Raw genomic sequence first — 12,656 nt, forward strand, 5'->3', positions numbered from 1 at the left:
TCCAGATTTAAAGTGAAGGGGTGGAAAACAATTTACCATGCTAATGAACATCAAAAGAAAGCTGGGTGGCAATCCTTATATCAGTTCAATTAGATTTTAAGCCAAAGACTATAATCAGAGATGAGAAAGGACACTATATCATACTCAAAGGGTCTGTCCAACAAGAAGACCTAATAATTTTAAATATCTATCCCCCTAACATGGGAGCAGCCAACTATATAAACCAATTAATAACAAAATCAAAGAAACACATTGACAATAAAAGGACAGATCATCTAAGCAAAAGATCAACAAGGAAATAAAGGCCTTAAATGACACACTGGACCAGATGAACATCACAGATATATTCAGAACATTCCATCCCAAAGCAACAGAATATACATTTTTCTCTAGCACATGGAACATTCTCCAGAATAGACCCCATTCTGGGTCATAAATCATGTCTCAACTGGTATCAAAAGATTGGGATCATTCCCTGCATATTTTCAGACCACAATGCTCTGAATCTAGAACTCAATCACAAGTGGAAATTTGGAAAGAACCCAAATACATGGAGACTAAACAGCATCATTCTGAAAAATGAATGGGTCAACCAGGAAATTAAAGAATTGAAAAAAATTCATGGAAACAAATGATAATGAAAACACAAAAATTTGTGGTTCAAAATCTGTGGGACACAACAAAGGTAGTCCTGAGAGGAAAATATATAGCGCTACAAGCCTTTCTCAAGGAACAAAAAAGGTCTCAAATACACAACCTAACCCTACACCTAAAGGAGCTGGAGAAAGAACAACAAAGAAAGCATAAACCCAGCAGGAGAAGAGAAATCATAAAGATCAGAGCAGAAATCAATGAAATAGAAACTAAGAAAACAATAGAACAAATCAACGAAACTAGGACCTGGTTCTTTGAAAGAAGATTGACAACCCCCTGGCCAGATTTATCAAAAAGAAAAGAGAAAGGACCCAAATAAATAAAATCATGAATGAAAGGGGAGAGATCACAACCAACACCAAAGAAATACAAAAAATTATAAGAACATACTAAGAGCAACTTTACACCAACAAATTCATCAATCTGGAAGAAATGGATACATTTCTAGAGACATATAAACTACCACAACTGAAGCAGGAAGAAATAGAAAACCTGAACAGACCCATAACAAGTAACGAGATTGAAACAGTCATCAAAAATCTCCAAACAAACAAAAGTCCAGGGCCAGACAGCTTCCCAGGGGAATTCTACCAAACATTTAAAAAAGAACTAATTCCTATTCTCCTGAAACTGTTCCAAAAAACAGAAATGGAAGGAAAACTTCCAAACTCATTTTATGAGGCCAGCATCACCTTGATCCCAAAACCAGACAAGGACCCCATCAAAAAAGAGAATTACAGACTAATATCTTTGATGAACACAGATGCGAAAATTCTCACCAAAATACTGGCCAATAGGATCCAACAGCACATTAAAAGGATTATTCACCATGACCAAGTGGGATTTATTCCAGGGCTGCAAGGTTGGTTCAACATCTGCAAATCAATCAATGTGATACAATACATTAATAAAAGAACAAGAACCATATGATACTCTCAATAGATGCTGAAAAAGCATTTGACAAAGTGCAGCATCCCTTCTTGATTAAAACTCTTCAAAGTATGGGGATAGAGGGCACATACCTGAATATTATCAAAGCCATCTATGAAAAACCCACTGCAAATATCATTCTCAATGGAGAAAAACTGAAACTTTTCCACTAAGGTCAGGAACAAGGCAAGGATGTCTGTTATCACCACTGCTGTTCAACATAGTACTAGAAGTCCTAGCCTCAGCAATCAGACAAGAAAAAGAAATTAAAGGCATCCAAATTGGCAAAGAAGAAGTCAAACTATCACTCTTTGCAGATGATCTGATACTATATGTGGAAAAGCCAAAAGGCTTCACTCCAAAACTGCTAGAACTTGTACAGGAATACAGTAAAGTGTCAGGATATAAAGTCAATGCACAGATATCAGTTACATTTCTTTACACTAACAACAAGACAGAAGGAAGAGAAATGAAGGATTCAGTCCCATTTACAATTGCACCAAAACCCATAAGATATCTAGGAATAAACCTAACCAAAGAGGCAAAGAATCTATACTCAGAAAACTATAAAGTACTCATGAAAGTAATTGATGAAGACATGAAGAAATGGAAAAATGTTCCATGCTCCTGGATTGGAAGAGCAAATATTGTGAAAATGTCTATTCTATCTAAAGCAATCTACACATTTTATGCAATCCCTATCAAAATCCCATCTTTTTTTCTCAAAAAAATAGAATAAACAATCCTAAAATTTATATGGAACCAGAAAAGACCTCAAATAGCCAAAGGAATACTGAAAAAGAAAGCCAAAGTTGGTGGCATCACAATTCCAGACTTCAAGCTCTATTACAAAGCTGTCATCATCAAGACAGTATGGAACTGGCACAAAAAACAGACACATAGATCAATGGAACAGAATAGAGAGCCAAGAAATAGACCCTCAACTGTATGGTCAACTAATCTTCGACAAAGCAGGAAGGAATATCCAATGGAAAAAAGACAGTCTCTTCAAGAAATGGTGCTGGGAAAATTGGACAGCCACATGCAGAAAAATGAACTTGGACCATTTCCTTACACCACACATGAAAATAGACTCAAAATGGATGAAGGACCTCAATGTGAAAAAGCAATCCATCAAAATCCTATAGGAGAACAGAGGCAGCAACCTCTTGGACCTCAGCTGTGCAAGTTCTTCCTAGGAACATCACCAAAGGCAAGGGAAGCAAGGGCAAAATGAACAACTGGGACTTCATCAAGATCAAAAGCTTTTGCACAGCAAAGGAAACAGTCCACAAAACCAAAAGACAACGGACAAAATGGGAGAAGATATTAGCAAATGACATATCAGATAAAGGGCCAGTATCCAAAATCTATAAAGAAATTAGCAAATGCAACACTCAAAGAATGAATAATCCAATCAAGAAATGGGCAGAGGACATGAACAGACATTTCTGCAAAGAAGACATCCAGATGGTCAACAGACACATGCAAAAATGCTCCACATCACTCGTCATCAGGGAAATACAAATCAAAATCACAATGAGATACCATCTCACACCAGTCAGAATGGCTAAAATGAACAAGTCAAGAAATGACAGATGCTGGCGAGGATGCATAGAGAAGGGAACCCTCCTACACTGTTGGTGGGAATGCAAGCTGGTACAACCACTCTGGAAAACAGTGTGGAGCTTCCTCAAAAAGAATGAAAATAGAGCTACCCTATGACCCAGCAATTGCACTACTGGGTATATATCCTAAAGATACAAACATGGTGCTCCGAAGGGGCACTTGCACCCGGATGTTTATAGCAGCAATAGCCAAACTATGGAAAGAACCTAGATGTCCATCAACAGATGAATGGATAAAGAAGATGTGGTACTTATTATTAAAAAAAAAAGAAGATGTGGTATATATACACAATGGAATATTATTGTATCAAAAGAAATGAAATATTGCCATTTGCAATGACGTGGATGGAACTAGAGGGTATCATGCTTAGTGAAATAAGTCAATCAGAGAAAGACAACTATCATATGATCTCCCTGATATGAGGAAGTAGAGATGCAGTGTGGGGGGTTTGGGGGGTAGGAAAAGAAAAAATAAAAGAAGATGGGATTGGGAGGGAGACAAACCATAAAAGACTCAATCTCAAAAAACAAACTGAGGGTTGCTGGGGGTAGGGGGGACAGGAGAGGGTGGTGGGGATATGGACATTGGGGAGGGTATATGCTATGATGAGTGCTGTGAAATGTGTAAACCTGGCGATTCACAGACCTGTACCCCTGGGGATAAAAATATATGTTTATAAAAAATAAAAAAATTAAAATAATAATAATAATAAATAAATAAAATAAGCGGTGGGCCAGATTTGGCTGGTGGGCTGTAATTTATTGACCCCGACATAAGGATATGTGTATGGGGATACAAAGCCATCCAAATGACAAAAAGCAAGTATAAAACTCTTGGCATTGAATTCCCCCTGTTTTGTAATACATACTCCCCTACCCCTAAACACACAGAGCAAGGTATATAGGAAATAGACACGGAATGGTCACCAGACATAGCTACCTCCAGTGGTGTGGCATTGTGGGGGACAGTCACAGTCTGTGTTGTATGTTACTGGTGTCCCGATAATCTTTTAAAAGACCAAGCACATCTGCATAACCAGAAAAATACAGCATTTAAAAGAGTATGCATGTTTTCCTCCTATTCCACTTTCCCTCCCTTCTCTTATGATTTTATTTCTTATATTCCACATATGGATGAAACCATATGTTACTTGTCTTTCTCTGATTGACTTATGTATATGCAACTGATGAATCACTGAATTCTACCTCTGAAACTAATGATTTACTATATGTTGGCTAATTGAATTTAAATAATTTTTTTTAAAAAATAGAAGAGTATGTATGCTATTTTGAAAACTGTAAATCCTTCTGTACATGCTATAATTGTTATCATTATTATATACTTTGAAGAAAACCAGTGCTTTGAAACATAAGCTATTTCACTTGATGCTATGTTTTGTGAGGACATGGATAGCATGCACACATGCATGCACATGCACATACACACACACAGAGATACACGGAAAGAGTGAAGAGTAGATGGCTCAGAAACGTGCATACGGTGTGGACTATTGGTGCATAAATGACCTCTGAGTCAGGGTTGAGCAGTAGAATTTGTTTTCAGAAACAGCAAGAAGGTCCTAACTTCATATACAAAGGCCAGGTAATAAGCCCCACATCACTGGGTGTTTATTAGAAATGTCAGATTGTAATACAAAGGTGCCTGCTCTTGGCCAAGTTATATTTTTGTCATATCTGATTTAAAAATAACCTTTCAGCAAGTTGGCATGAAAAATTATATGTGACATAGATCTAGATTGTTTAAGATAGAAATATAAGAGAGACAGAAACATGTCATTTATTTCTAAACCATGGTTGGTCTGTGTCCCTTTACTTTCACCAACCCACCTGGCATGACAGTCCATCCCCTGGGCTCCTCAGTGACTCATTTTAAAAAGTGACCCGTGATTTGTAGTTTTCCAGCCCAAGGAGAACTTTTGATTTTCATTTTCTATACCTTTTCCTCAGGTGAGAGGCCATATTAAGAGCAATAATACCATGCCCCAATCATCCTTTCATAGGGGATACATGGGATAGTATTCCCAGAACATTATACATTAGGTTGAGTAGGAAGAGCACTGGACTGGGAATCAAGAGACCTAGATTTCAGTTCTGTCTCAGATCCTTGGCTGTGGCAGCTTGAGTAAGTTATGGCCCCTCTCTAGTTTATAATATCATAATCACTTACTAGCTGTGTGTCCTTGGGGATGTAGGATCCTGGAATAATTGTCTAGCCTCCCTGTGCCTCAGTTTTCCCATCTATAAAATGGGGATAACAATAGCCTTTTCTTTATAGTGGTTATGCAGATTGAATGTGCTGACACTCAGTGAGTTCTCGAAGAATGTCAGCCATTACTATCACATGCTCTATTTTTTTATAGTACTTTTCAGTTCACAGAAAGCTTTGATGATCAAAATCTCATTTATCCAAACATTCCTCTGGGAAGTGGTGGTTGCACTATGATCACCATTCCCTTAGAGAAAGGAGACAAATCCTGCAAATGGTTCATTTGACTGGCCCAAGGCCACACAGCCTATGTACAAGCCCTGAGCCTAAAACATGAGCTTCTCCCTCATATCCTCTCTGCTTCTTGGATTTAATCAATAGGAATTTCCTGGGCCACTGCTCTTTGTTGGGATAAGAGGATCAGCATCAGTCCTTACCCTGGAGAAAATCATAGCTAGGTTGGATAGAGAGAATGTTATAGTGCTGTATCCTTGACTGATTACCAAACAGTGAAATAAGTAATACCTGAAGGTGTGCTCAAGATCCTGTGGGAAGATTAGAAGGAGAGCAGAGTTGGCATAGCCAATCTTGAAAGCCTTACCCACACAGGTTAATCTTTCATGCTACAAAATGAAAATGTTTAAAATTTAAAATTTTTTTTCAGAAATATCTTTAGAAGGAAGAAATAAGATAGATAATTTAGCTTCTGGAAGATCTTCCTTCCTGTTCTACAAGTGGGCTGTGTCATGTTCCCATCACTGTATTCTCCCACAGAAAGGAAATTACATTGGTGGGTTTATAACACATGCCTTACATGCACAAAGAAAGTACCATAGCAAAAAAAAAAAAAAAAAGTGCTGAGACAAACGTCCTAGGGGGTTCCCCAAATAGTCGGATCCTATGTTATGATGGGGGGGGAGGCCATATAGGTCAGGAGACCTCATTTTGCGTTTTGGCTCTATTAATCAGCTCAGTGCACAGCCGTATGTGAGTCATTTCCCTCCTCTAGTGGCTCTGTTGGTTGGTTTCAAAGGGCTTTTCCAACATTAATGTTCTAGGGCACAGTGCTACTCAGGAATATCTCAAACATCTGCTATTTAATAATGGACCTTTTATTGGAAAACATCATTGCTAAACTGCATCTTGAAAATTTTCTTGGGGTGCCTGGGTGGCTCAGTTGGTTAAGCATCCAACTCCTGATTTTGGTTCAGGTCATGATCTTGGGGTTGTGAGGTCAAGCCCCGTGCTGGGCTCTGCACTGGGCATAAAGCTGCTTGAGATTCTCTCTCTCCCTCCCTTTCCCTTGGCCTCACCCCTTATTTTAAAAAAATCTTCTTGGGAAGATAAAGGAGTTAGAACAGGAACCATTAGGCAATAAGATGTTTTCTCATAAGCTCTTTACAGGGGTCCTGGCTCTTTAGCTTACTCTTTGTACTTTAGACTGAGTTAAGGATGTCAGTTCTATCTTTCCCCAAACAATGCCATACACAGTAGATGAAGTTTCATCCTTGCAATTCACTGTGTAAAAACACCTACAGATTAAAACTCATGCTCTCTTGGGCATATGATTGAATTGAGTATACATCTGTGTGAGCATTTACATATAAGCACCAATATCTTTTTTCTTCTCTTCCTCTACCTCCTTTCCATCCTCCCTACTCCCCTATTCCATGCCCATTGTCATTTAAGAAGCTATCTTCCTTCTCGTTAAATGCCAGCAACATTCTCAAACAGCCTATGCCATGATTAATAAAATAGTAATGCGATAACTCCATGGCCTCTCAGCTCAAGGGGTTGAGTTATCAGACACTTTCCATCACTTTCCAAGAACCATGCTTACCTCCTTTTGTGGCTTCCCTCAGAGAATCATTCAGCTGCCTTCTCTGATCAACACAATCCTGAATAGCATCTCTTACAAGTAGAAATCTGGTTCCAGGGGTTCCCATGGCCACCAGGTCAGATCCTTCCAACACAGTGGGTTTTGGGCAAGCTTCTCTGCCCATTCTGGGTCTAAAGACTAGCTGGGTAGGCAGGGGAATAGTTTTGTGAAGAATGGCTATCCATGCATTAATTTGCTTCCACTTTACCCTCCTCCCTCTCGGGAGGCTTCCCAGAATGCTCTTTGCTCCTGATTCTAACAACGATGTAGCCTTCTCCCATCGTCCTCACTGTAAGCACCTTTTCATTTTCTGCTCTCTTTCTCCTTGTTCAACTTTCCTTCTCTTGAATCTTTTATCCTTTTCATTTCTATGATTTTGGCAATCTGAACATCTCAAGACAGCCCTATTTCTCATTTTTCTGTGTATGCCCAAGTTGTTGTCACCGTCACTAGTACCATCACCATAGCTCACATTCACTGAGCACTCGTTACATACCAAGTACCACACTAAGTTTTCATTTCCATGACCCTGCATTTACCACACAAATCCCATGTCAGGAAATGTACTATTAGTAGCCCAGGTCTATAAATGAATAAACTGAGACATAGTATACATGTCTTGCTCAAGGTTATATAGCTAATAAGTGACAGAACCAGGATTCAGAACCAGATCTGTCTAGATGTCAAAGCCCATGCACTTAAACACTACAATATATGGCCTCAATTACTGTCAAATCATGTGGCTTAGAAAATATGGGCCCTAATATTCTGAATTATATTTATCAGTGGGCTGTATGGAGATTTTCAGTCATACCAGAGAAGTCTTCTGAATGAAATAAAAAATGCCTAGGAGTAATTTTAATCAGAACCATATGAGATATACAAAAAGAGAACTATAAAATTTCACTGAGAACTATATTAAAAAGACTTGAATATGTAGGAGGACATACGGTGTTCCTGAATTGGAAAGCTGAATGTGATAGAGAGAAATCAATTTGCTCTCAAATTATTTATAATTTTAGTTGAATTCCAATAAAAACACTAACAGGATTCTTTTGGGAACTTGACAAAATAATCCCAAGATTTAGTAGGAAAAACAGATGAAAGAAAATTGCATAGAAAACTTCATAAGAGAGGAATAATGAAGAGGAATTCACCCCATCAGATATTAGTTTTTATTTATAGTCCATTGCATTCAAAATACATGTTATAAATCTATAATTATTAAAGCATTAGGATACTGGAACAAATTTAGGGATATCAATGAAACCATATATATCCTCCATGTTGATCCCACTATGTTTATGAAAGTAGTATATGATAAAGGAGGAATCTCAAATCAAGAAGAAGAAAAAGGTTATTAATAAATGGTACTGGGACAAGTTTTTAACTACCTGGGGAGAAATAAGTGAAGTTCTTAGTATAGAACATGAATTAATTCTTAGATGGATTATTAAGTTAAATGGTAAAAAAAAATTTTTCAGAACAAAAAACTAGAAGCAAACAGAAATAAATATTTATCAAGCCTCTAATGGGAATAAGAATTTAGAAATTATGTAAGAATTTAGAAATAATGTGAGAAATAATTTAGAAGATTAACAAATTTGACTTTATGTATTTTAAAAACTCCTCCAAAACAATCAAAGCATTCAAATTTAAAAGGCATTTACAAACTGATAAAAATATTCACAATAAATAAAGCAAAGGATTCTTAGCTTTAATATATAAGTCACTATTATAAATCTATAAGGAAAATACTATATCTCAAATAACTGGACAAAGTACTGAACAAAGTGTGTTCATTGGACACACTCTATTTCAAGAAATGTGCTAGGCACTAAGGAACATTTAATTTATAACAACTAATCTGCCTCTTAGAATACTTGAAATCTATGGGGAGACAAATGAAAAAAAAAAAGGGTGCATAACTAAGTGCTATAGCTGCTAAGACAGAAGTCTGAATGAGGTAGAGGTGGAATTCAAGGAAGGTAGTGGTCAATTTTACCAAGGTTGGGGGAATAAAGTTTCATGGAAAAAATGACACTTGACCTACTTTTGAAAGATTAGTGGATGTTCCCCAGCTGGATAGGAGATGCAGTATAAGCGTTTTCCAGAAAGCACAGCTTAAGTAGACCCAGAGATATGATACGTATGCTGTACATGCATGTGGGTGATGTTGGATTGGGGTGAGGCTTTTAGCTGGAGCCATTGAAGTTAGGCTTATAGGTTATACAATGGCATACCTTATTCTTTATCTTCTAGGCAGCAGAGAGCCCTATAGTGGTAGGCAAGCAGTGCCTTGAACAAATATGCATTTTAGGAAAGGTACTCTGGCTTCAGGAGAAAGGGCAGCAAGATCAGAGATCCTGAGACCACTAGAGAGGCTGTTAAAGCAACTCAGGCTAAAAATAGTAAGACCCTGACTTCAGACAGTAGCGCTGGGGAAGGAGAGTGTGTAATTCAAAAGATGATGAGGACAGTCCATAAAAAAGAAATCCAATTAGCTAATCTGGAAAATGTGTAAAACTGTATCAGTAATTAAAGAAATACAAATTAAAAATTTTAAATATACATCTTTTCAAGCTATTAAATCAACCAAAATGTTTTAAATACGACCATAAGAGATATGAACAATGTCGAGGTTAAACCTACTTTTATACGTTATTTCAATAACCACCTACGTGTCAAATCATATGAAATGGTTAATGTTAACAGTGGAATATTCACTGTATGGGATATTATATAAGTTATTATAAGGATACTGCTGAAAAAAATGTAATGATGTGGGTAAATGCTTATGCATCTACAAGCATGCATTCAGTCAACAAAGATGCATGGATCACCTACTGTGCACCAAGCACTGGGTACAGGCTGTTGTACAGCAGTGAAAATTATATAAATGGTTCCCATCCTCACAAAGTTTAATCTCTTGTAGATAAACAACAAAATAAATTATTTATTTAAACTAACAGTAAAAGATCTTGAGCAGTGCTAGGAAGGAAGAGACCGTGGTGCCATGATTGAGAGTAAAAGGTAGGATGGGGGTGAACATCCCAAGGTGAAGAAGCCAAAGAAGGTATCTCTGAGATGACATTTTAACAGAGATTTATGGATGAAAAGGAGATAGCCACAGGAAGACCAGGAGGAATGGCAAGCAACAGAAAAGAAAAAGACAACACAAATGCATCAAGGAGGAAAAACTCAGGGTCTATTTGATTAACTGAAAGATCAATTGGTGGCTAACAGACACATGAAAAAATGTTCATTATCATTAGCCACCAGGGAGATTCAAATCAAAATCACATTGAGATACCACCTTACACCAGTTAGAATGGCAAAAAATCAACAAGACAGTAAACAAAGAGTGTTGGAGAGGATGTGGAGAAAGGGGAACCCTCTTACACTGTTGGTGGGAATGCAAGTTGGTGCAGCCACTTTGGAAAACAGTGTGAGGATTCCTCAAAAAATTAAAAATAGAGCTACCCTAAGACCCTGCAATTTCACTACTGAGTATTTACCCCCAATATATAGATGTAGTGAACAGAATGGCCATCTGTATTCCAATGTTCATAGCAGAAATGGCCACAGTCGCCAAACTACAGAAAGAGCCAAGATGCCCTTCAACGGACAAATGGATAAAGAAGATGTGGCCCATATACACTATGGAGTATTATGCATCCATCAAAAAGGATGAATACCTGACTTTTGTATCAACATAGACAGGACTGGAGGAGATTATGCTGAGTGAAATAAGTCAAGCAGAGAGAGTCAATTATCATATGGTTTAACTCATACATGGAATATAAGGAATAGAATGGAGGACATTAGGAGAAAGAAAGGTAAAGTGAATTGCGGGATACAAAGCATGAGAGACTGTGGACTCTGAGACATAAACTGAGGGTTTTTGAGGGGAGGGGGGTGGTGGGTTGGGTGAGCCCAGTGGTGGGTATTAAGGAAGGCATGTATTGCAAGGAGTACTGGGTGTGGTGCATAAACAATGAATTTTGGATCACTGAAAAAAGTTTTAAATTTAATTTAATTTAAAAAACAAAGAAAGATCATTTGGATTTGGAATTAGTGAAAGAATGATGGGAATGGTAGAAGGTAAAAGTGGAGAAGTGGCCAGAGGCTTGACAAGGCAGCGGCTTATAGGCCATGGCACCGAATATTATTAGTCCTATTCTAATTGCAGTGGGAAGATATGTCCATTTTTAGCTTTTGAATAGGGAATACATCCACTTGGTTCAAAAGTCCAAACAATATAAAAAAGGTTTACTGTGATGAGTCTTGCTCTCACCCCATATTATCCACTGGGTATTTCCCCCTACTCATCTACAAATAATAATTTTCATAAGTTTCTTAGGAATCCTTTTAGTTTTGATGCAGATACAAATATACATTGTTAATCTATCTCTATGTTATATGCCAAAATTTATATGCATAGTATTTTATGCATTGTGTTTTTTTTCACTGGATAATATCTTGGAGCTCTTTCCATTTCATTATATGGTTGCCTTCCACATTCATTTTTATAGTTATATAGTATTTCATCATATGGTTGTACCACAATTCATTTAACCAGTTGATGGTTAACCAATTAAAGATTTTTCTTTATCACATAATATGATTTATCTTTTGGAAAGATAATTATGGATGCTATCTAAAGAATGGGTTGAAAGGGGCAGGACTTAGAGACTACTTTTATAGCCAAGTAAAAGAGGATATTTGTTAAGCCTAAGGAATAGAAAGGGAGATATATAAAAGTGGGTCAATTCAAGATATAATGTAGGGTAGAACAGACCAGACCTGGTGATGGCGAGGTAAGGGAAAGGGAGGCATGAAGGATGCCTCCTTAGTTTTGAGACTGAGCTGCTGGTTGAGAGCAGTACCATTTGGTGAAATAGGCAAGACTGAAGGAGGCAAATATAGGAAGGGAAAGTCAAGAACCCTGTGTAGACCTGTTGGGTTTGAGATGCTTATGAAATATTCAGGTTGAAAAGTCAAATAGATAACTCAATTTGTGAACCTGGATTTTTTAAAGATTTTATTTATTTATTTGACACAGAGGGAGAGATCACAAGCAGGCAGAGAGAGGGGGGGGGAAGCAGGCTCCCCACTGAGCAGAGAGCCCGATGCAGGGCTCAATCCCAGGACCCTGAGACTGTGACCCAAGCCGAAGGCAGAGGCTTAACCCACTGAGCCACCCAGGCGCCCTGTGAACCTGGATCTTAAAGAAGTTTGTGCTAGAGATATAAATGTGGGAGACATTGCAGGGTTAGTATCAAAAATACATAAAGAACATATATAATTCAACACTCAAAAAACAAATAACCCAATT

This window comes from Mustela putorius, unplaced genomic scaffold (genome assembly GCF_011764305.1).
Source record: "Mustela putorius furo isolate JIRA1106 unplaced genomic scaffold, ASM1176430v1.1 tig00003899_pilon_pilon_pilon, whole genome shotgun sequence".
Classification (NCBI taxonomy): Eukaryota; Metazoa; Chordata; class Mammalia; order Carnivora; family Mustelidae; genus Mustela; species Mustela putorius.